The sequence below is a fragment of the Antechinus flavipes genome, chromosome 4 (assembly GCF_016432865.1).
Source record: "Antechinus flavipes isolate AdamAnt ecotype Samford, QLD, Australia chromosome 4, AdamAnt_v2, whole genome shotgun sequence".
NCBI classification, from domain to species: domain Eukaryota; kingdom Metazoa; phylum Chordata; class Mammalia; order Dasyuromorphia; family Dasyuridae; genus Antechinus; species Antechinus flavipes.
This window is the reverse complement of record NC_067401.1, coordinates 7,928,687-7,953,773: the sequence shown is the minus strand read 5'-3', so window position 1 is coordinate 7,953,773 and position 25,087 is coordinate 7,928,687. Positions and strand designations below refer to the sequence as shown.

Below are 25,087 nucleotides of genomic sequence, written 5' to 3'. Positions count from 1 at the left end.
GCAAAAGGTTTCTCTCCAGTGTGTGTTTTCTGATGGCTGATAAGATGTCCTCTCTGGCTAAATGCTTTCCCACATTCATTACACTCAAAGGGTTTCTCTCCAGTATGAATTCTAAGATGGCTTCTGAGTACTACACTATCACTGAAGGATTTCCCACACTCATTACACTCAAAAGGTTTTTCTCCAATGTGAGTTCTCTGATGAGTAATAAGGCTGGAATTGTACCTAAAGACTTTCCCACATAGATTACATGAAAAAGGTTTCTCTCCAGTGTGAATTTTTTGATGGTTTTGATGTACTTCACTCTTACTGCAGGCTTTCCCACATTGATTACATGCAAAGGGTTTCTCTCTAATATAAGCTCTTTGATGGATAAGAAGGCTTGACCTATGCCTAAAAGCTTTCCCACATTCAGTACATGCAAAAGGCTTTTCTGCAGTATGAATTCTCTGATGGCTTTTGAGTATTTCACACTGGCTGAAATTACATGCAAAAGGTTTCTCTCCAGTATGTGTTTTCTGATGGGTAATAAGATGTCCCCTCTGATTAAATGCTTTCCCACATTCATTTCATGCAAAAGGCTTTTCTGCAGTATGAATTCTCTGATGGCTTTTGAGTATTTCACGCTGGCTGGAAGCCTTCCCACATTTATTACATGCAAAAGGTTTCTCTCCAGTGTGTGTTCCCTGATGGGTAATAAGATGTCCCCTCTGATTAAATGCTTTCCCACATTCATTACATTCAAAGGATTTCTCTCCAGTATGAATTGTCTGATGGCTTCTGACTACACTATCACTAAAGGATTTCCCACATCCATTACATTCAAATGGGTTTTCTCCAGAATGAGTTGTCTGATGAGTAATGAGGCTGGAACTGTACCTAAATACTTTTCCACATTCAATACATGAAAAGTTTCTTTTTTGTATGAGTTCTCTGATAGGTAAAAAAAATTTGCCCAGTGCTTAAAGGCTTTCCCACATTCATTACATGGAAAAGGTATTTCTGCAGCAGGAGTTCCCTTATGCCTGACAAAATAATCCCTCCTGATGAAGGTTTTTCCACGTGCATTACAATCAAAGGGTTTCTCTTCAATATGAATTTTCTGCTGGCAAATAAAGTCTGCCTTCCAAGTAAAGTTTTTTTTATATTCATTATATGCAAAGAATTTCTTTCTGAAGTGAATCCTTTGTTGAGTTAGACTTCGACTGTGGCTGAAGGCTTTCTCATATTCATTGTGTTTAATATGTGCTAACTTATGTGTTCTGTGAAATTTAACTAGGTCTGAATGGTAACTGAAAGGCTTCCTGCATTTGTTATATTTAGAAAGGTTCTTTCCTAAGGCAAATGTATGACGTGTAATTAGATGAGAATAATTCTGGAAGCTCATTTCATATATCTTATGCTGATGGAGACATTTTCCCATAGTCTCTTTGCACAATGAAATCAAGATTGACCTCAGACTAAAATTTCTCCCAAATGTGAAACACTGAAGTAGGATCATTTTATTAAAAGTTGTTCTAGGAGTTACTGTTATTTGTCTGGATTGTCTGTCCTGCTTGTACTTCTGTTTCTCCAAATTAAACCACGTTCCCTAGCTTCTCTTGTCTTGGAATGCCTGACTACTGTATTCTTTGCCAGTCTTTTCTTGAATGATGCTCCTATGTAATTGCCTTACATCACATTTGAGATCTTCCTTTCAAGCTTGTTCTCATGAAGAAAATCTGAAAGAAGTAAGAAGTAAAAAGGTCATTAGATATTTTTAGCTTTGACAGAGGAAAGGAATCTGCTTCAGAACAACTTCTAGTTTTTATCTATCTCAAGCTGGACCAAGTAGGAAAAAAACACAGATTGAAGGAACTGAGGTCAAAAGGAAGAGGAGAAAATAACATGTACCTAGGATTAAAAGAGTCAGATTTTAGAGAAATGAAAGCACTTTCAGATGTCATTAAAAAACCATTTAGGGAAAAACAAATTGTTTTCTGCAGAATAGAAGAATGGAAAACCACATAAAATGGAAAAAGTTAGCTTGAAAAATTCTTCAATTAGAACTTTATTGAATTTGAAATCTATACAAATAAAATTAAGAGATCTAGGGAGAACCTAAGATTTAATGGACTCTCCCAAAATTGTTAAGAACAAAAGGATAGAAATGATATATATATGATTTTTTTATTTCAAAAAAAAACTAAAAAAGTATACAACAAAAATATCTATTGACTACCAAATGTAGTGAACATCAAATTCAAATCAGAGAAATGCATTGTCTATCTACTGTAAAATAAGGGCAAGCTGATTTCAAAAGCCTCTAAAAAGAAAAAAATGCATAGTAAATTTGAACTTGATCTGCAAATTTAAGAAATTCCAAAAGCCCAAATTTGATATTTTGAAAATTAAACGATTTGTTGTGATAAAAATCTGTGATAAGGAGAAACTGAGACACAAAGTTCAGAGCACAATCAATTTATAAGACTAACAAATACTAATAAATTGGTTTTAAGACCCCTCAATAGTCAAGGACACACATGATAGAGTAAGTCTTTTATAAAGTGTTTACAGACATTTTTCACTTCTGTTTGATTGGTGCTGCTTACATCAATTTCTCACCAGGTGGACCAATATTCCCAGGCTGACATCCTTTGGAAAGTCCCATTGTGAGCAAGTATCTTATGATCAGATTGACTTCATAATCAGCAAAAAGTCACAGATTTGAATCTTTGTGATTGGACTTTAGCCTAAAGGAATAGAAGAGTTAAATTCTTACAAATTTTACTAATAGGTCTTATTTGAATTTGATTTACAAATATTGATTAGACATACTGATTAGATATAATTTTCAATCAATTGATTTATTATTTTTTCTGATTTCACAATAGGTAACTGAAAGGATAAGCTTAAGAAAGCTCAAACTCATCTAATGAGAGGGCCAACCAATATATAGCAGATTGCTCATTAATTCCTAACAAATTGACTAAGCCTTATTAAATTAATATAAAATAGGGCATCGATTTTAAATGAAATGAAATGAAAAGTATCATTTTACTGAAACAGGGCCTCATTTTTTGTTTTGTTTTGTTTTTTTGCTGAGGCAATGGGGGTTAAGTGATTTTGCCCAACAGGGCCTCATTTTTAAAAATTACCAATAAACTGAATGAAATCACATTCACAACCAGTGTAATTTGCAAATAATTCAAAGCCTGGAGGGATATCTAATAAAATAGATGAGTTAAAGGATAAATCAATGGGTTAGAAATTAATAAAAATAAAACAATGATAAGTACCAGGTCCTATATTTCAATTTAGAAATTTATCTCAACAAAGATAAACTATGGGAAACATTCATAAATTGCAGTTCATATGGAAAAAGTCCAGTGATTTTAGCCACATGGAAGCTCTCTCAACTTAAGTGAAGCACTATATATGGCAGCAAATAAAATTAATATTCTCTGAGGTAGAGAATCCAAAAGTCCAATCTTAACCTGGTCAAAAAGATCTGGAGGATTGTGTCCTATTCTTAATACAACCGGATTATTGACAAACTGGAGCAACCAGAAAGGAAATGACTCTGGATGCTTTATACCAGGTTCTGCTGAAGTCACTGGGAACACAGCCTAGAGAAGGCTTTTTCCCACTACACTGAGGGAGTTCCCAAATACAAAGTAGTTACAGATCTTGTTCCAGGCCAGTCATTTAAATGGCTCTCCTATGGATGAGGTATCACACTTGACCTGCTGGTTCCCAGAGGACAGAATTAGGAGATTTAAGAAGCACACTGAAGTTTATACACTTCCTAATAATTAGAGCTTTCTCGAAAGCAAACAAGTTGCCTCATATTGAAAGTCTTTATGTACAAAGCTGCAGGGTCACCTTTTGTTCGTGGGGTGAAAAGTATTCTTATCAGGTATACTAGGATGCATCTTAACTTCTGTGATTCTGAGACATCTAAAGAAGTAAAACTTTCTTGAAAATGAAGAAATGATATAACTTTATCTTCTCAAGAAAACAAAATAATCATGGAACACTGATTATAGAAAAATGAAAAATACATGTGAAAGTAATTCAAGTCATTAAAAGTTGAAAATTAAAAGCCAATTAAAAATAGCATATCTATGAAGGAAAAAAAACTATGTTGGAGGTGAGGGTTGGGGAGGTAGTAAGTAGGATAAAGATTATAAGCCTTTTCAATCTTCTACCAGTCCAGATATTGCAATTTATAAAAATGAAAGGAAGACATGAGAAACAGAAAGCAATCATTGCCGAAAGAAATGAGTAAAAAGGGCACAGGCCAACATCTCACACATAAACCTAGAAAACCTCCAAATACATAGATGACACAGATTAAAAAGGTCATTCCAAAAACAAATTAGGGGAGCAAGGAAAGAAAAATTTCTCTTGTGCCTACAAATAGGGCAAGAGTTCATAACTAAATAGGAGATAAATAAAGGAGATAAAACAGAAAGCAATTTTTGTTATTTAAAATTGAAAAGTTTTACATGAACAAAATCAATGTAGTTAGAACTGATGCAGAGTGGAGTAGAACCAGGAGAAAAGTTCAACAGAAACCACATTGTAAAAGAAACATTTTTGAGAGACTTGTTTTAACATTTTGATAACTATTTCAACGTAATTGATTTCCTTTGTAATCCTTTATATTTATATATTTTAAAACATCATGGTGGGTATGGGTTTTTAGGTTTCACTAGACTATCAAAGTGATCTATCACACACACACACACATACACACACACACACACGAGATTCTCTTTGTAAAAAAATAAAACAAAACTTCAAAGATGTAAGAATTCTGATCAACGCAATGATCAGCACAATCCCAGTGAGCTGATGTCAATTACTAATAGAGAAATGATCGACTCAGACACGGAATAGCTCAGGCACATTTTCAGATGTGCTCAATGTTTTAATTGAATACAATTATGTGTTATAAAAGTTTTGGGGGTTTTTTGGCTGGGGATGGGGGGTGGGAAAAAGGAGGGGAAAAGGGGAAAAAAGGTGGGGAAGGTAAGAGGAAGAGGAGTGCATAATATAGGGATGCCCCAAAACAGAGTAAAAGAAAAAAACTATGCTAGAGAAGAATTTCCAAAATGCAATTGTTTTGGTTCACCAAGCTATTTATTGTGTTTTCTTCTTTCTATTTGGAGGGGAAAAGGGATCAGTGGTAGGGTTGGCCAAAGAAAAGAACTAGTTATGGGTCACAGCGGCATCTAAAAGAAAATGGACAAAAGAGAACTGAAGTCCAAAAGGAATCAGAGACAAGAATAACTCTGTGGCGTGTTAAAGTTTTTAATTTCTGAGGAAACTACTGACATACCTGCACTGCCCGGAAAACATGAGCAACCGTCAGGAAGGAGCACCACTGACCAACCAAGAATGCTGGCTCCCCCAACAAACAGGACAAAATAGCTGGAAGCCCAAAGTAGAGGCCAGTGAGTCTGAAGCAGCAGCAGAGGCCTGCAAGGCTGAAGAAAGTAAGCAGCAAAGCCAAAGGCCAGTATTTGAGAGAGAGGGGGGCACCAGTAACATTTTGTTACTGGTGCCTCGTGGGCTTCCTCAGTGGTCCTAAGCCTCCTTATTGCTACAACAAGGGCGATCCAGCAGTTCACCCACACTCGAATGAGCATTAAAGCAGAAAGAAAGAAATGTTTCATCTCCATCTAGGGAAACTTGGAAGAATGTCGAAGAGGGTGAGATGGTGAAACATGTACTTGGTTGATTCGAGTTGGCACAAACAGGACTTAATCTGGTCTCAAAGAGAGAATACAGATGTCCCGAAAACAGATGAAAGGCATCCCAAATTTTGTCCCACCAACCCAGCAAATCTTTCTATTCTAATTCTTAATTTTAAGAAATGGCGAGACTTACAGGAACTGATGCTTAGTGAAATGAGCAGAACCAGGAGATCATTATATACCTCAACAACGACACTGTTTGAGGATGTATTCAGATGGAAGTGGATCTCTTCGATAAAGAGCTAATTCAATTTCAATTGATCAAAGATGGACAGAAGCAGCTACACCCAAAGAAAGAACACTGGGAAATGAATATAAACTGCTTGCATTTTTGTTTTTCTTCCCGGGTTATTTTTACCTTCTGAATCCAATTCTCCCCGTGCAACAAGAAAACTGTTCAGTTCTGCACACATATATTGCATCTAGGATATACTGTAACCTATTCAACATGTAAAGGATTGCTTGCCATCTGGGGGAGGGGGTGGAGGGAGGGAGGGGAAAAATCGGAACAGAAGTGAATGCAAGGGATAATGCTGTAAAAAATTACCCTGGCATGGGTTCTGTCAATAAAGTTATTTTTAAAAAAGAAGAAGAAGAAGAAAAAGAAATGTCTGAGTGACCTATTCTGAGCCGAGTACTATTTGACATGCAAAGATGGACTTCTCACTGACTGCTAGTCAATACCAAGACCAACCTTCATCCCAGAGAACTAGGAATGAAGAATATTGCCTGACAAGAGGTGAGGAGGAGCTTAATATGAATGATGAGACATTTTGGATCAAGAGATCATAAGTGGACATTTTGTATATTTAGACATATTGGCTTTTAAGGTGTTTTTTTTTTCCTTTTCAGAGATGGGAAGGGGGGAATGGATGAGAGAATTTTGTTCATTGATACAAATAAAATCTCTAAAATTTTATTTTAAAAAAAGTTTTTAATTTCTTCTAAAAAGTAGTTTTGGGTGCAGTGGGTCCCACAATGGGTACAGAAGACTGAGTTCCAATCTGACTTGAGACCCATACTAGCTATGTGACCCTGGGACAAGTTGTTTAACCTGTGTGCCTCAGTTTCCTTATCTGTAAAACAGTGATAATAATAGCTGCTTCCCATGGTTGTTGTGAGGTTCAGATATGATAAATGACTGGGATATAGTAAGAGCTATAAAAATGACAGCTATAATTATTATTATTACTGAATAATAAAGCAAAGTGTACAGGGAGTCATTTGTGGTTTCATACGCAAGCATCTATGTTCTGCTTTGTAGATGGAAAGGCTTTCTCTTTTTTTGGTGTTTAAGTGTAGAATAAATCAAATGGATTAAAAACAGAAACTAAAGGTAAGGTAAAAGGTACAAAATAATACATGTTTTCAGACATGACCAACATGTGTTTTAATTGAGCACAATTATGTATTATAAAAGAGAAATTCTTTTTGGCTGGGTTGGAGATATGGGGGAGACAGGGGCAAAAATAGCAGGGGAGGAGCAGGGCATGAGATGGGGATGCCCAAAAACAGAATAAAGGAAAAAACTATGCTAGAGAAGGATTTTAAAAATGTAAAGGCTTCTTGTTGTTTTTTTCTTCCTCGTGGTTTTTCCCTTTAATCAGATTTTTCTTGCATCACATAATGAATATGGAAATATGTTTTTTAAATTGCACATGTTTAATCTATATCAAATTACTTGCTATTTTAGGGAAGGGGAGGAAAAGAGGGGAAAAAATTGGAACACAAGGATTCGCAAAGGTGAATGCCGAAAGCGATCTTTGCATATAATTGGGAAAATAAAATACTGTTGAATGCAGAGGGTACAAAGAGAGGTTCAGAAGACACAAATAGAAAAATCCTAAAACTAAAGCACTAGGTTTATTCTATATTTTATTAAAAAGAAACAAATTGAATATACTGGAGATTCAGTTTCCTAGTCTGTTCTTTATATATGGATGTGTTCATGTTTATCGATATTTGCAGAATTCAGAATAAAAATAAATTTAAAAGAAAAAATTAAGATGAGGTAAAACAAGATTAAAGATTTCAAAAAAACCTTTTGAAAGGAACATAATTTAGCAGAGTCACCAGAAGATTATTCAAATACTTCTGATAATTATAAAAATTCAAATGAAAATCTATTCAAGATACAACATAAATCCCACTAAATTAAAAGGAGAATTACAGAATGTGATGCCAGAGGAGCTGTGCAGGTGTAGACATGACATTATCCAAGTAGCATAATTAAAAATGGTGCAGTCTTTTTTGGAAAGCAACAAAGCCATAACAATAAAGGAAAAAGGTCAAGGATTCAGTGGGACTTTGTGGGATTTAGTGATGCTGACACAAAAGTAAGAGCACAGAATGGACCCAGGGAAAGGCTGCCTGCAGTGAGGATCACTGACCTGCTCCGGCCACACTCACCTGGACAAAGGCCTCTGCAAACTTCTCCCTTGGCCCTCCTCGGAACTTCTCGTCTATCCAGCAGGGAGATCACGTCCAGGGTGCAAACAGGAATTCCTACCCAGAGAGAAGTAAATGAAAAACTGTTGGGGACAGAAAGGTGTCTGAGAAACTAGTTCTTTTTACAGAAAAGCAGGCAGCTAAGCACAGCTGGGCCCTCCCAGGGAGGAAGATAGGCCACAAGGCCAGATCCCAGAACGGGGCTATCAGGTTCTAACCTAAAAAAAAGGTAATTTTGGGCTCGAGATATTGCAGTGGGGACCAGGAAGGGCTTCCCCGAGGAGATGGCCTCCTGAGCAAGGTTATACAAAAGTATGGTGAGAGAAAAGGTGAACTGTAACAATGGGAAGACAGGAAATAAGACAAGTACACAGTAGGTGCTTAATAAATGTTTATTGACCAGCTGGACCTTAGAGTAGCCAAAGCAGAAAAATGTGCAATAACCTTGGAAAGGAAGTTTGGAGTTAAGTTGAAAAGGCTTTAAATACTACAAGATTCTATAATTGATTCTCTGGTCAATAGGGAGCCCCTAGAGCTTCCTGAGCCACAAGAGGGATGTGGTCTGATCTATGAACTTTATCTAACTTAAGACTTAAAAAAAAAACCAAAAAAACTTCAAAAAGTTATTTACTATTTACTACAGCCAGAAGAAAAAAGGCACAATGGATGGAATACCAGGCTTGGAGTCAGGAAGACCTGAGCGCAAATCCAGCCTCAGACACTTACTAACTATGTGATCTTGGGCAACTCACTCAACCTATTTGCCTCAGTTCCTCATCTGTAAAATGAGGATTTACCAGAGATGGAAATGGTGAACACCCCAGTATCTTTGCCAAGAAAACCTTACATACAAAGTTCACGGGGTCACACAGAACCTGAGTGAATGACACAGACAGAGGATTGTGCTGGGAGAGACCAAGTTCAGCTAAAACATGGCTTACATCTGCCTCCTGAGGCTCCCAATGTGGAGAGAGTGAAAGCCATTCAAAGCAGATGGGGGAAAAGTCGTCCCATCTTCCATGGGGAGTGAGAAGGAAAATTTCCTGGAGCAAGTGACCTACGAGTCCATGAAGTAGGGAGGCCGTAGCCAGAGAGCCAGCATGAGGAAACTTGGGAATTTCCATTTGAACAATTTTACCTGGATCTGTACAACAGAACCCTAACTCCTGGACATAATGGATCTGGCACTGCCCATGTGATGCCCTTCGGCATTCCTGCACAAAGCCCATATTTGGCTGAGCCTTTCAGACCTCCCACAATCTGCACCGAGAAGAGTGCAAAGACACCCTCATGGACCAATTCTGAATCAGAGGGGGACAGTCACATTTACCCAGAAAGACCAGGTTCTGATAATTCTCCCTGTACATCCCTGTACAGGGCCCTCTGGGACTGTTCCAGGCGTCTCCATTCCTCCCCGGTGAAGTCCACGGCCACGTCCCTGAAGGTCACTGATTCCTAAATCAAACACAATTCTGCTTAACCAAAGATGATTTTTCCAAATTTTTCCTGATTCCTTGCATACTTCAACTTGTACAAGTCTCAGTAGCACATGTATACTTTCCCCGGAGTCTCAAGTTCATCTTGACAAAAATCTCTCTACAAGTAACCCCAAGAAAAGAATTCATTATACCCTTAAAATCCCAAACCAAACCACAGAATCAACCTCCATTAGGCAATCAATAGGAATATTAGCAATCACATTCCAAATAAGATTTTTAGCAATCATTCTCTATTACTAATCAACTGATTCTGTCCAAGGGAAGCAATATCCCAGAGTTCTAAGCACTAATGGCAGTCTGCTCTCCTTTGCCTGTGGAGATCTGAAATCAATTTTTGCCTGTCAGATTGATAATATTAATTAGTTGCTGATATATACAGAGAACTGTGCTAAGTTTCAAGGGAGAACTTTTCTCCACCAATTCAAAGGTACTCTGATCTTTCCATGACCAGCTTCTCCTTCTGATCCTGGTGGAGACTGCTCAGAACCCAGGGTCCTTGGAAACGGAAATGCTTTTAAAACGTCCTGGGAAGTGGCCCCTATGGAGACACAGGCTGACCCCTGCTCCTTCAGGGCTGCAGCTACAGGGACCGACCATCCAGAAAACAAAGGTCTTGGCCCTCAATGTTTTGGATTCTAACAAAGGCTCCGAATCAAATGCTACCATTTCATCACTGGAAATGGCTCTCTGCTTCACTGCCGCCACCTTGAGAACCCTGGGATCTCTCTACCTGCACAGATGCAGCCTCCCCCTTAAAATGTGAGCTCCTCAACAGCAGGGCCCAGTTTCCTTCTCTGTTTGGATCCCCACTTAGAAGGGCTAGATGAGCTAACACATCTATATTCCCATGGTCAACAGCCAAGAAGGTGGGCCAAAGCCCAAAGCCCCTAGCCCCTGGTTCATCCATAGCCCAAATTCTTGGCCCAAAGCCTTCTTTGTCTATAAGCCCATAAAAGCCCCTGCTCTGAGATAGCTCATTGGAGTCTCATCCATGGAGAGGACACTATGCCTTGGAAAAATTCCCAGTTTGGGACTCCTAGGCTGAACACAGGACCTCCCAGCCACAGTGAATCAGAATCGGTCCTCTCCCGATTTGGTGACATTTTCTCTCCCTTTTTCTTCTATCCTGATTATTATATGAATAATTGTAGTGTGTTTAGTTATTATCCTTATATGCTGGTTTTGTTATTGCAAAAAGTCCATTCTTTGCTGCTTTTAGTTATTATTATTAAAGTTCTTTTATATTTGGCTTCTAAAACACATATGTCATTTGTGATAGCTAATTCGAACTTTAAAATCTCACAACCCAATGCTAGACTCACACAAAAAAAGAGTACTTGGAAAACCTCCTATAGGTAATCCTGTTGATAATGGGCCTTGGGCAGAATTTCCATGACAGCAGTAAAGAGTCTCCATCTTTGAAGCTTTGCTTGATATAAATAATCAGGAGCTCATCCAAAAAATTATTTTTGTTGTCACATCTACAACCCTAGCGCTCTCCTGGTTACCAACAGTGTTGCTAAAAAGCTGGGCAACAAATTGAACCACATATTCCAGAGCTGCATCACTGTATCCACGATGCCCGGCACATTATGTTGAAACGAAAGGGAAAACAAATCTTGAGGGTTAGGAGGGACCTCCCCGAGAGCAAGTGGTGGAACTTTTTGTTTCACATTTAAATGGTGAAGTCCCAGCCTTCACACATTACTATGATTATAACTCCTGGTTTTCGTACTCCACATATTGATTCTAAAACTTTCTGCTTCGTTTTGGGGAGACATTCCAGTTCTACTCTTTACCTTCTCTTCTCTGGGCCATGGATCAGGATAGCCAGGGGGTTCTAGGGGAGAATCACTGCGACTTAGGAGCCTGGACAGGTCTTGGGGACACTGAAAATTGTGGAAAGCAATGGCACTCCAAGAAATACACGAGCATGGCACAGGGCACAGGGAAAGGGAGTAAACTCAAACTCACCCGAGTCATCCCTATTAGGAGCACCGAAGCCATTTCCTTCTGGACTGGTGGGATCAGAGCTGCACCAGGAGAGAGAGGGCATAGGAGAGATCAGCCCCGCCTTCAGCCCCTAATCAAGGGCCTCCCCACACTCCGACCCCTCCCCACCACCCACCTGCTGGGGATCCGAGGGGTCACACCCCAACCTCATGTGGCCCACTGCGAGGGGGCATCCAGCTTCCCAATCTGGACCCTGAGAAAGAATACTCTGAGGATGCATTCTGTCCTTTCCTCCCCTCCCCAGGCCTTCTTCTTCTGCCAGTCTCCACCTGATCAGTGCCAAGTGACTGAGGCTCACTTCCCAGGCCTGGTAGCATGGCCAGAGGGTGGGTGCCCTCCTTCTTCTTCCTTCCCTCACCAGCTGTGGCCTTCCTCATTGGGCAGGTGGCCCTTCCCAATAGGGCCAAGATGCTCCCCTCCCCTCTCCTCCAGCACCAGAGCCACCTCCGCCATGACTACTCGTGCTGGCCAGGCTCTTCCCGCTGGGACTTCACTCCAAGGTTCCCCGGCTGGCGTCATTGCCCCATCAGCAGTGCCAGGGCCCGCTGCTTTGCCTCCCGTTCTGCCCTCAAGATGTGGGGGAAGCTCTCAGAGCAGGAGGTGTCTCCTGGGGGGCCCTTTTTCCTGGGAGTGTCCTTACATGCTCCACCTTCCAGGAAAGCCCAGGCCTGGGAGCAGAAAAACAAGGTCACTTTAACTGGCCCTTCTCTCTGGGGCTCAGATCCCCGTCCCCAGCTGGGGTCTGCACTTGGGCTGCTGCTGGCTGGACCCGAGAACTCTATCAGGGCAGTCGAACCAGAAAACGGAGACCGTAGAAGAGAGCAGGAAATTAGTCACACAGCATAACACAGGGTTCCCCAAGCACCCACAACCTTAGCCGTGCCCCCTGGCATGGGGTACTTTATTACATAAGAAACCTTTGCTGCCTTACCCTGTTGGAGAAACAGGAGCTAACACAGGGACCAACAGCCACATGGTGATGAACCAGGGAGGCCATGACAAAGATTCAGGAGAGGGGGTGGTAAGGGTATGTGCCCTTTCCCTAAATATGTCCAAACTTTCTTTTTTTATTTTTAATGTATTTTTTTAAAAATGCAAAATAAGAAAAAAAACAAATAGAAAATGAAACAAAACAAAACAAAACAAAACAAATTACGATATGCCCAGCAGCACATCAGGGAGGATTCAAAATATATAACAAGTTTCCATTTCAAGAAAGCATATGTAATTGTACACAGCAACAAGATTATGTGATGACCAACTGTGACAGACTTGGCTCTTCTCAATGAGGTGAGGGAGGGCACATCTAAAGACGGGATGGGGAAGCCATCTGCATCGACAGAGAGAACTATGGAGAGTGAATGTGTATTTTTACTTTTTGTTATTGTTGTTACTAATTTGCTTTTTTTCCCTTTCTCATGTGTTTTTCTCTGTCTTTTTTGTACAGCATGACAAATCTGGAAAGAGGTTTGGAAGAACTTCAGATGTTTAAGCTACATAGGACTGCCTGCTAGCTTGGGGGTGGGGAGGGAGGAGAGGGAGAAAAATCTGGATCACAAGGTTTTGCGAAGGTGAATGTTGAAAACTATCTTTAAAAGTAGTTGGAAAAACAAAATCCTTTAAAATAAATTAAAAGAAAAAGAAAGTATAATAGAAGACACTATTCTTAAGTGTCCATCTTTTCTTTGCTTCTTAGTAGGTTTTATTTTGTTCTCTGCTGTGTACTTTTCATCTTAACCCTTTCCTGATGTACTTTTAAACTTACTCTCAAAAATGCACATACTTCACAAATGTACCACGACTGTCATGCTTATACGGAAATCTCCTTTGCTATAGGTAGCTCACACACAGAGACACCCACGCATCCCCCACACTGTAGCTTGGTGACTTCGGAAATAGTCACAGGTCTTGGACACAAAAATAAGTGAGTGATGAATTTCAATCAGGGAGAAATACTGTATTGAGAAATACTGTATGGTGGACACTGCAGGAGAAACAGAATGTTGCAGAACATTGGCCAAGTGGTAATCACTTTTTTGGATGTTGCAATGCACCATCCTAGGCACAGATCCCCAGAGAGAGAAAGGACATTGCATTAGGATTAAGGAAATGATCAATTTAGAAGCCCATTTTATTCCAAACTTATCTCCAATTTAGTATGACTCCACTAGACTAGTGACTGTTAGCAAATGCTAGTGTTATACTTATTTACTAATATACGTTTACTATTACTAACATGAGTATAGGAATTGCACATACTAATATGTATTTTATATATCTCAGATATAGGAATAATTAGATAAGGTTGGATAGATTTCTTCTTACATTAGTTCTCAACTTTACCTATAAGCCATAAGTTAGTTCACTCTCCACTAACTAGTGATAAATAAGCTCACTGGTCGTTATAAAGTTCCTTCCATCCTTCTGCATAGGTGGGACTTCAATTTGCAATATATATCTGTATCCCCAGATCAGTCCCTCTTGCCCAACGTCAGAAGGGACTACTTGGTCAGCCCAGATGACCCCTGCCTCGTCCATCCTGTGACCATCCAGGTCAATATATCATTTCTGGCCCTCCTAAGGGCTAAAATCAAGGTCTACCACCCAGTGAAATGAATGTATTTGCCCCATCTGTGTCTTGGGGTGTCCTGCACTATAAAAGGGCACTGAAAAAGGGGGCCCCTCTTTAGCTACTGGCTCAGAGTTTTCCCACAGTAGTTTTCCCCACAGATTGGATGATTTTGGACTCCACAAAGATGTGCAATTGTGTCATTTTGGGGGGGACAAAGATTTGTTGAATTCTGTCAAGAATTCTCTTTTCTGGGGAAAGGGACCTATACGTGCCAAAATGTTTGTGGCAGCCCTGTTTGTAGTGACTAGAAGCTGGCAAATGAATGGATGTCCATCAATTGGAGAATGGCTGGGTAAATTGTGGTATATGAATGTTATGGAATATTATTGTTCTGTAAGAAATGACCAGCAGGATGAATACAGAGAGGACTGGCGAGACTTACATGAACTGATGCTGAGTGAAATGAGCAGAACCAGGAGATCATTATATACCTCAACAACGATACTGTTTGAGGATGTATTCTGATGGAAGTGGATCTCTTCAATAAAGAGAGCTAATTCAGTTCCAATGGATCAATGCTGGACAGAAGCAGCTACACCCAAAGAAAGAACACTGGGAGATGAATATAAACTGCTTGCATTTTTGTTTTTCTTCCCAGGTTATTTCTACCTTCTGAATCCAATTCTCCCTGTGCAACAAGAGAACTGTTCGGTTCTGCACACATATATTGTATCTAGGATATACTGCAACCTATTCAACATGGAAAGGACTGCTTGCCATCTGGGGGAGGGGGTGGAGGGAGGGAGGGGAAAAATCGGAACAGAAGTGAGTGCAAGGGATAATGCTGTAAAAAATTACCTTAGCATGGGTTCTGTCAATAAAAAGTTATTAAAAAAAAATTCTCTCTTCTGGTCAAGAATTCGTGTCAAGAGGGACACGATTTTTAATGGTCAGATTAATAAAAGAAAAACTTAACTAACTTCAATTTCTTTCAAAATTGATAAATTAAGAAAACTATCAATAAGAAAATCTTTTAATTAAACTGTAACTTCTAAACAATGTCCTCCCAATCTTATATTCTTGGCTGGAAAACATCTTTGCAAATGACTGCCATGGGGTCGAGTGAGGGACTAGTGGTCTTTGCACTTCCAAGTGCTGGCTCTGCTCCTGTTCTGCCCAGCACCCCCTCCAGGACTCTGGCCATGGTCTGTGCCCACCTGACCTTGCCAGAACCCAGGTTGCACCAATACCTGGGGCTCTGTGGCCCGAGGGCAGGCACGGGCCGCCTGTCTCTGTCATCCCCAGACTGGCACAGTGCTGGGCACGGAGCGGGCACTCGTCCTCATCCTTTCCAACATGCTGCCCCCTTACCCAGAGCAGGGACCTTCTGGGGCTCCTCAGAGAGACCCAACACTGCCCAGCCCTTTCCATGTGCCCGGGCCCCAGGTCAAATTCTGCCCTCTCCTCTGCTCCCCTACCCCGGCTTCCTTCCCATTCGCTCGGATCCCTGTAGCCCAGACATTTTGGGGTATGTTGAGGGGATCTTCGGGCAGAAATGGGGATGGGGTTCACCGCCACATGTCGGGGTGCCTCAGAGAATAAGCGGGATCTTCAAAGGGCTGGGGGTGGGGCGGAGGAAGAGAGCTCCTTGTGGAGGGACTGCGAAGCTGCTGGAGGTGTGAGGCAGCCACGTGGCCACACGTGGACATCCATGGAACTCTTCCCTCTCCAGGGCGATGTCACACACGCCCCATCGGGCCACAGCACACACTGTTACACGCAAACACACGTGGTGTCACACGTGGACAGTCACCTGTGGAGCCTACACAAAGGTGCTCATGGAAAGGGGAGGGAGGGAAAGCTGTATGCGCGTGCGCACTAACTCCCCACTCTCACCTGGGCGCCCACATGCTGGGATGGGGTCAGGGCGCCGAGCGAGCACCGCGCGTGCGCACTGCCTCAGGTTGACACCTGAAACTCTCCCAACAGGAAAGGGGAAAGGGAGAGAGCAGAGCCGGGACCTCGCGTGCGCACTTCCTTCCGCCTCATTCATCTCTCAACTCGAGCTCCCACTGCAGGGGCAGAGGAGGACGGAGGGGCGCCGTGGCGGAGCAAGGCGAAGGGAAGGTCTCACTGGAGAGACCGCAGCCTCCCACCAAGCAGTCAGGAACAATTATTCCCACAATGCATCACGTTCTGCGGCATGGCGCAGACTGGAACAAGCGGGCCAAAGCGCGGCTTTGCTTAGGAGTGCATTCCGGGAAATGTAGTCCGGAAGCAGCAAGGCACGGGCACACCCCTGTCTCCAGACTTCATTCCCCACAAGCTATCACGGCCCTACTTTTCAAAATTTGAGTCTGCGCAGTGAATGGGGCTCTGTTCAGGGCTGACTTGCGCCCATTGATCCTTTCACTTAGATACTTGGGAAAGAATTGTTTCGTGCCTTTATGTTAAAAGAAACAAAAGAATTCTGGTCACCCATAACCTGGGCCTCAGTTTCTTCCTCTATAAAATGACCCCTACCAACTCCTCCTGGCTCTAGGACCCAGTGATCCAGGGTCATTCTCTGGGCGCAGAGTCTGGCCAAGCCTTTGGACCCCCTGGGGGACTCAGGTCTCCCTTATTGAGAAGGACCCCCCAGATCTCCACAAAGGCAGCTTCTTAGAGCAGTGGTGTCAGATTCAGCTCTCAGGAGCCATTAACCCATAATGGGATCCTTGCGCGCCATGTACCGCCTTTTTAAAAGGCGAAGTGTTTTCCCGTGTGTTCATTTATTTTATTAAACATCTCCCATTCCATTTTGATCTGGTTCAATTGTTTGACATCGGTGCCCTGGAGGAGGGCGTAGATCATGGAACAGGAAAATCTGTTTCCCGGACCACAGAAAGCAGTCCCTCTTAAACATTCTATTTTATTTAAAAACCCCAAATCAGCCAAATTTGCCTCCCACCTCATGCCTGTATTGAGAATCAAAGGAAAACAAAACCATTGTTACAAATGTATACAATCAAGAACAACTTTTTGCATGGATCTTGTGCAAAGAAAGACCTGCCCTATGGAGCTGAGGGCTTCATTCCATGAGCGCTTGGAGCAGTGGTTGGTGATGACAGATAGCCGAGTCCCCAAGTCTTTCCAAGGATGGATTGTTCTCCTATTCGCCTCAGTCTGTAGCATTACATACAAGTCTCCTCAGGCTTCTCTAGCTTCATCAGTTATTAATTCAGTCTCCAGCTTCATCGTTAATAGATTTTATCGGAGTTACTTGGGGGAGCTTAATCACAAGAGGCCAGTCCTGAGCAGCCTCGGGTCCTTGCATCAATTCCAGGTCTAGTTCCCTCATGAACTGCTCATATAGTCTTCCCTCTTGTTTCTTCCTCAAGGTTTCCTGAGTCGTACACAAGTCATTTTGCTAATATGGAGGAAGCAGAGGAGCCTACAAATGAACTACATTGGAAGCACCACCCATATAAGCACATGTAGGGAAATAACATGACATTTAAGAGAATGACCACAATTATTACAATTTTCTTCCATCCCAATGATATGCTGTGATTAGTGGGAAAACTGGATTTTTAAACTTAATTTAAAACAGATCTGTTGAATTTCTAAACTGGGTTCAGAGACAAACATAGTTTGGGCAATTTCACAACACATTGGGGGTGTCAACTGCTTGAAGCCCACCACTCAAATATAGAGGAGTCCAAGTTCAGTTGAAGGTGGAAAGAATTTATTGGAATGAAAATGAAAAACTAGTGCTAGGGAAACCAGGTAATTAAGCCCACAGTCTAAAAGAGACAAGGGCCATTGATGTTTGAAAACTTCAAAACTGAAGTTCAGGAAGAAGTTGGGGTAAAGAATATACAGTTTTTTCCAGGAACAGGAGCAGGATGTTTTGCAGAATATTGGTTTGCAAGGATGATTTAAGCTGATATGAAAGGCACAGCTCATCAAGGTTATCATTGGCAAAGGCATCTGGGAATGAGCAAAACTTTGCCTCATCGCAGACTTCTGATTTGCTTTTTTTTGGCAAAAAGGATTGCTGTGAAAACAGTGCACCTGCCTGGAAAAGTAACTCATAGAAAACAGACATATTAATCTCAGGCACACTCTCACAGGGGCAACGCAGAATAGAATCAATTACAAAATGGAATTAGAATAATTTGATATTCTCAATTTTCTCCTTTTTGTTAATGTTAAATCAGTTTTCCCAAACTAATGAATGTAAGAACAAGAGTGTAGAGGGCTGAAACTCTTGAATCATACTGAGGTCGGTTCAAGCACTTAGGGCTAATTACTGATTGGACAATACTCTATGGGCATATGCTTGGAAAATGGTCCTTCCCACTATCCTGTGCTGGTTCAATGATTGGTGTATACAGAGGATGTAGGAGGAACTAGGGGGTGGAGTAAGATGAGCCAGAGTTACTCTTTGCTGTGGAGGAGGAAGAAGGTGGTTGGGAAGATTCTACTTCCATCCTGTTCACTTCTACCCCTAAAGACCAAGAATAAAGACTAAGGACTTTTGCTTATCCTGACTCCCCGATTCTGGGGTATCCTGGTTGCTAGAGGTCATCACACAAGAGTAATTAATCAAAGTACAAGCCATAGCAAGAATATCTAAATTCAAGAGCAATTGGAGAGAAAATTTACAATACCAAAATAACTGGGAGAACTGAGCATAAGATAGTATGAAAGAAAAAAAAAAGGCAACACATTCACATAATCATGATAATTAACATTAACAAATATCAGGGTTTTTTTTAATTTAATAACCTACTCCCAATGTTCATTTAGTCAGCAAATTTCATCTTGGCTCTCAGATGTTCTATATTGCTGCTGGTCTCTGGAACTTCTTCTCTTGGACACTCTAGGATAGGTTTCATCTTTAGTATTTTTGCTTCTCTAGTTCCAGTTTTCTTGTAGTGACTCAGATGTTTCTGCTAAAATATTTTATAAAACAGATCTCTATGTAACCTCTCAAATTTTATTTCCCAGATAACTATTATGGTGAAAACTAGCTCAAACCTTGTGGTTCTGATCTTGTGAATAGGGTTATGAGAGAAATATCAAATTAGGAATACATAATTTACTTAAAATTTAAAATATAAAACTTAAGTTTTATATACCCCATAAGAATCATTTACATTTCACGTATAGTATTGTCTGATACTGGTTTCCAAAAATTTTCTACTTTTACAATTCCCCTTAGAAGGATCAGATGCTATTGATGATCAAATCTTACATATGAAAGCATAGGATCAACATTCTTGTCAGGTAGACTTTTTCTACTCCTAAGGTTCAATGGTTATACAAATAAATTTTCTTATAAGAAGCTGACTTTAACTGCAGTGGTAACAAAAGACCTAAGAAGTGATATATAGATACAATGAGGTAATTAATTCACAATTGTGTACAAAGAAAAATGTGTCAAATGAGCTGCTATAATAAAACCTGTTCAGAATTTAACCACACTCAAATGAGAATAGATATTATATAAGCATTACTCTCTACTAAGATTACTGATTATAATGAAATTCTATTTCTTAAAATTAAAAGAGGTTCCCAACTTTAACTTCAAAAATTAATATTCATATCTTTGTTTCACAACCTTTTTTTAATCTTTGTCTTAATTATCCACATAACATTCCAAAAGAATGAGATTCTTCAGCAACTTAATCTTAAACATAACTACATAACTATCAGGCAGATGACAATCCCAAATATCAACTTACATTGGTTTTTGAGATATGGAATCACTACATACTCAGATTGAAAACAATAAGATCTTATATAATTGTATTGTAATCATATCTTCTACTGACCACTTGTTCTGATTATAGAAATTGTGTATAAAAGAAAAAAAAAGTAGGGACATGATTGTAACAATTCAAAACTGGACCTTTAGGTCTAAAAGCACACACAGAATGACTCAACACATGTATACCAGAATAAAGAATCCTTAGCTCTGTTTCATTTCAGATAAGAGTCAAATTTGACAACCAGTCCTGTAGTTACAATTTCATCTCTGTAATGGGCTGAGGCTTGAGATGATGTACTGAGGTCCCAAGCACATGAGGCTAAATAGTAATTGGACCATACTCTATTAATATATAAGCTTGGAGAAAGAATGGCTCCTGCTCACTCTTTTTAGGAAATGACGATTTTGGTGGGTGGAGGCAGGGGAATGGAAAAGGAAGGGGAGGAGAGACTGCTTGCTTTTGCCATTGCCACAACCTTTCAGCTCAGATTCCCCCTCTGTTAGCTGGCTTCCTGTCGCAGCTGCCCATATTGCTATCGCAATCTTTCTTGCCTATATTTGCTATCGCAATCCTTATTCACCTCTTCACCTCAATAAAGATTGAAGATTTTTCCCTTAACCTGAATTCCTGACTCCGGCTGATTTTAAATACGCGGTCATTACACATCTCATAGTCAGACCTAGGATAACCAGGTGGGAAACATTCCTGTTCAAAAGGAAGTGATATAATGGGGAAACTGAGTCAAAAGGATCTTACCTTTGGCTCTACTAAAGCCATCGCCTCAGTTTTGTCCTCCCACCCCAACCAGATACGTTCTGTAAGAAATGACAATTAAGTTTCCATAGAGAGAAAAATTAGAAGTCTGAATATAGAAATACCCAGAGGAGGGGAGCAGGGAAGCTCCTGAAACTAGCTGAAACTAGGGAAAACTGGACTAGCTGTATAGCTAAAAAGGCTGAAAATAGGACAAATGTCACAGTATAGCTAGAGAACTCGTATTTAATTGCTTTATAAAGGTTAATTTCCCTTCCTTAGGAGGAGTTAAGATGCATTTTAATGATAATACAATGTATATAGTAGGAGCGGTGTATATTGTAGAAGGGATCTGAAAAGTTTTAATTTCATCACCCCAGCCATTAGGGTTGATGAAGGAAGGACTCTGTGGCCAGGAAAAAAGATATAAGGCTTTGCTATTGCCTCTAAAGTATGTGAGCTCATTATGAGTTTCACACCTACTTCCTGCTGGAAATTATTAAAAGTTTAAACTGCCTCACTCATCCTAAGTTTGCTCATTTACTGCACTCTTATTGGGGTTCATCTGTAGAGAAGGGAGATTCCAGTCTCAAGCCTTCCTGGGAGGCATATTTCCCCAGACAAGTTAAGTAGTCATCCAGCTGGGCCATTCTAGGGCAAGCTGGATCTCTTATTCAAAATCAGGCTGAGGAAGCCTTCAAAGTAATTTCATTTGGGAGATACTGGTCTGATCAGCTCAGACTGACCCAGCCCTGCCTTCCCCACACCAAGATCTGCTCATATAATAGGTTTCTATTTACACATTTCTTTGCAGAATGTTCAAAGCATGACTATGCCTTATCCCTTGATATAGCTGCTCAGGACCCTGCCCACAGAAAAGACCTTCTCTTCTCAGTGCCAGCCTCCATTTCCTTAATAGGACTTTGCCACTAAAGAAGTCAGTCTTTTAGCAAAGCTGATTTCTCATCCAACAATAAACTTCCATTTTTTGCCATCTAAAACTCTTTGGGTTCGTGAATTCTTTCACAAAGAACCTGTGCCTCCGACCAAAAGGGGATTTCTACCACTCTCTGCAGTGCCACTAACCTCATCAGTCTGATTGGTATGGCAGTGAATGAGTGGGTTAATTTAGGTAGCATTGTCTTTTTTGTTATATTGGCTCTACCTACTCATGAGCAATTAATATTTTTCTAATTGTTTAAATTTTGTCTTTGTGTGAAAAGTGTCTTGTAATTGTGTTCATATAATTGCTGGGTTTGTCTCAGCAGATAGACTCAAAGTACTTTACATTATCTACAATTATTTTAAATTAAATTTCTCTTTTTCTTGCTTCTAGACTTTATATACATATATATATGCATATATATTTAAACATAATAATATATATGCTGGTGATTTATAGGGTTTTATTTTATATTCTATAGCTTTGTTAAAGTTATTTCAAATAGTTTTTTACTTGATTTTCTAGGACTGTCTCTAAGTCCATTAACGCACAATCCAATGTGCATTTACTTCTGTAGCTCAGGTCAATCCTAGGATTGCCCCTGACAGACATGCAAACTCTCCCTCCCAGAGATCTGAGATGGTCAGGATTTCCCCTGTGGAGGTCTTCCTCCCCAAGTTCATTTCTTCAGTTGCTTCCAGTTATTCCAAACATTAGGGGAAGGTTTTGTCTCGCCAATTATAGGGTTACTAATATACCAAAGAAAGAGAGGCTATGCTAGTTTGGTTAGTAAGAGTTTTGGGTTTAATAGGATAAATTGGATTAACTGGGGAAGCTAATTCACAAGAGTCCAGTCCGCTGGAGTAGCAGCAGGAGAAAGTAAAATATATCCCTGCACTAGAGGTCAGGCCAGGTATCATACAGAAACACAACAAAGAAGGCACAATGCCAGAGATTGCCCAAGAGCACATGCAAGTTCTTTTATGGGAGAGTTGGGATTTCTTTTGCTGTTTACATTTACTTTAGTAAGTTTTTTTTTTTTTTTAACTTTTTTTTTTAACATTCCTTGTGTAGTTATAGGTCAGGTTTCCCAGGTTCTGATTCCCATTATACAAATCTCCATCATTCTGATGGTATAACTATATATAATTGTACATATTATATATATGCCATAACTTGTCCATTCTTTGATTTTTGGAGATTCCCATTATTTGCCATCTCAATAAGACCTTTAAATATTTGTGCATATCCATACAATTTTAAAGCAATCTTTGTTTTGAATTCCTCCAAGATCAAGCTGTTTAAAAAATATATCAAGTCAAGGATTTTCTTGGTCAAGAAGAATGGGACCTACTGGAGAAGTACAGCCATCATTGGGTACCTGTGAGTCCAAGAAAGAAGGTCAAATGGAAAGCCAAGAGACTTTTTATTATACTAAGGAAGTCTGCTCATTGTATAGTAGCCTGCCGTTTCCTAGGGTAAAGATATTTTTTCCCCTTAAATGTTCAAGTCCCCTTAAAAGAGTCCACACAGCCAATCAACAGCATTTTCTTGAAACTTAGGATAGATAACTAAAACAGAAGAAGTAGGATAAAAAAAAGATGGAAATCATCTAAGGGAGAAAAGGGGAGTACTGTATTTGGAATGCAACTGGCATAACTTTTTACAAGAAAGTCTTTCCTACTCAAGGACCAGAGATAATTGAGAAGTATCCAAATCGTTTTTACAATTTTGAAAGAAGTCAACAAACAAATTTGCAGCGTCTCTTCTACAAGGACAAATAATTGTTACATCAGTAGATGAAGTCATTTGCTTTACTATGTCCTTGAACAATTTGTCCCATTTTATTTCTCCTTCAGTAGGGGTTGGAGACTTTCTAATATTAGGCCACCAGGGGGTTGAGGTGGTTAAGAGATTAGTCCAAGGAGGTGTTATTTTATTTATTTATTTATATTTATTAAAGCTTTTTATTTTCAAAACACATGCATGGATATTTTCAACATTGACCCTTGCAAAACCTTGTGTTCCAAATTTTCCCCTCCTTCCCCCCAACCCCTCCCCAGATGACAAGTAATCCAATATATGATATACATGTTAAAATATATGTTAAATCCAATATATGTAAACATATTTATACGATTATCTTGCTGCACAAGAAAAATCTGATCAAAAAAGAAAAAAATGAGTAAGAAAACAAAATGCAAGTTGTTGTTGTGATCCTCACTCAGTTCCCAGGCCTCTCTCTGGATGCAACTGGCTCTCTCCATCATAAATCTAATGGAATTGACCTGAATCATTGTTGGAAAAAAGTCATGTCCATCAGAGTTGATCATCCCTGTTATTGCCGTGTATACTGTCCTCTTGCTTCTGCTCACTTCACTTAGTATTAGTTCATCTAAGTCTCTCCAGGCTTCTCTAAAATCACCCTGATCATTTCTTACAGAACCATAACATTCCGTAACATTCATAGACCAGAACTTATTCAGCCCTTCTCCCACTGATGGGCAGCCGCTCCGGTTCCAGTTTCTGGCCCTACAAAAAGGGCACAAACATTTTGCACACGTGGGTACGGCTCTTCCTCCTCTCCTCCCCCCAAGCCCATTCCGCCTTGTTCTCCAGAATGGCTGCACCAGTCCACGACTCCCCTGGGAATCCTCCATGATCTGCTTTCCTACGGGCCCTCCCGCCTTTGCCATTGCCAGGACTCAGTTCGTCCCGGAGGCTAAGGGGGTAGAGCAGGGAAAGGACTCCAAGATCGGGGAGGAAACCAGAGCTGAAATACAAGTCCTGGGGCCAAAGAACAGATCCGCGGCGGGTGGCAGAACATTAACTTCTGTCCTTCCTGAATGGGCAGAGAGCTGAAGTTAGCGCAGAATGGTGAGAAGGTCACGGCAGAGAAGCAGAAGTGGAGGGGGGACTGGGCCGTGATCAGTAGGGAAAGTGCATCCTGCTGCCCTCGCGGGGAAGGAGTCTTTTATACCTGTGAACCCCAGCTCGTTGCCCTTCTCCGCATGCTCCGGTCCGCTCAGCTTCGCCAACACTTCTTAGCCTCGGAGACCAATCCAGCTGTCAGCCGGCCATCAATCGGCATTTAGTGAACTCAAATAGTCCACCGTGAGCAGACACAATTAGGGAAACCGAGGCAGACCAAGGTTAGATCAGTTCTGGAGGGTCCCTGCTCCGCCCCCCCGCACCACCTGCCTCCACAATGGCTAGCAAAGGCTCACCTCGGGCTCACCGACTTTCGCGCTCTCCTTTCTAAGCTCACAACCCACCGGGAGGGAAATGCCATCAGTTCCCCACTTTATTATGACAGAATCAAAGCAGGAGCTTGTAATCACAACCGGGGGGGAGGG

General features: G+C 40.7%; 1 protein-coding gene and 1 long non-coding RNA gene across 2 annotated transcripts in view; one reads left to right on the top strand and one right to left on the bottom strand.

Moving 5' to 3' along the window:
- LOC127563075 (zinc finger protein 260-like) overlaps window positions 1-25,087 on the top strand; it is a 298,396-nt gene that overhangs the window by 244,402 nt on the left and 28,907 nt on the right. The gene's annotated exons all lie outside the window — the stretch shown is intronic.
- Window positions 23,139-24,810, bottom strand: LOC127563088 (uncharacterized). Its single transcript, XR_007953886.1, has 2 exons — window positions 24,712-24,810; window positions 23,139-24,573 (listed from the first exon to the last, which is right to left on the bottom strand). It is a non-coding gene; the product is annotated as an uncharacterized LOC127563088 (long non-coding RNA).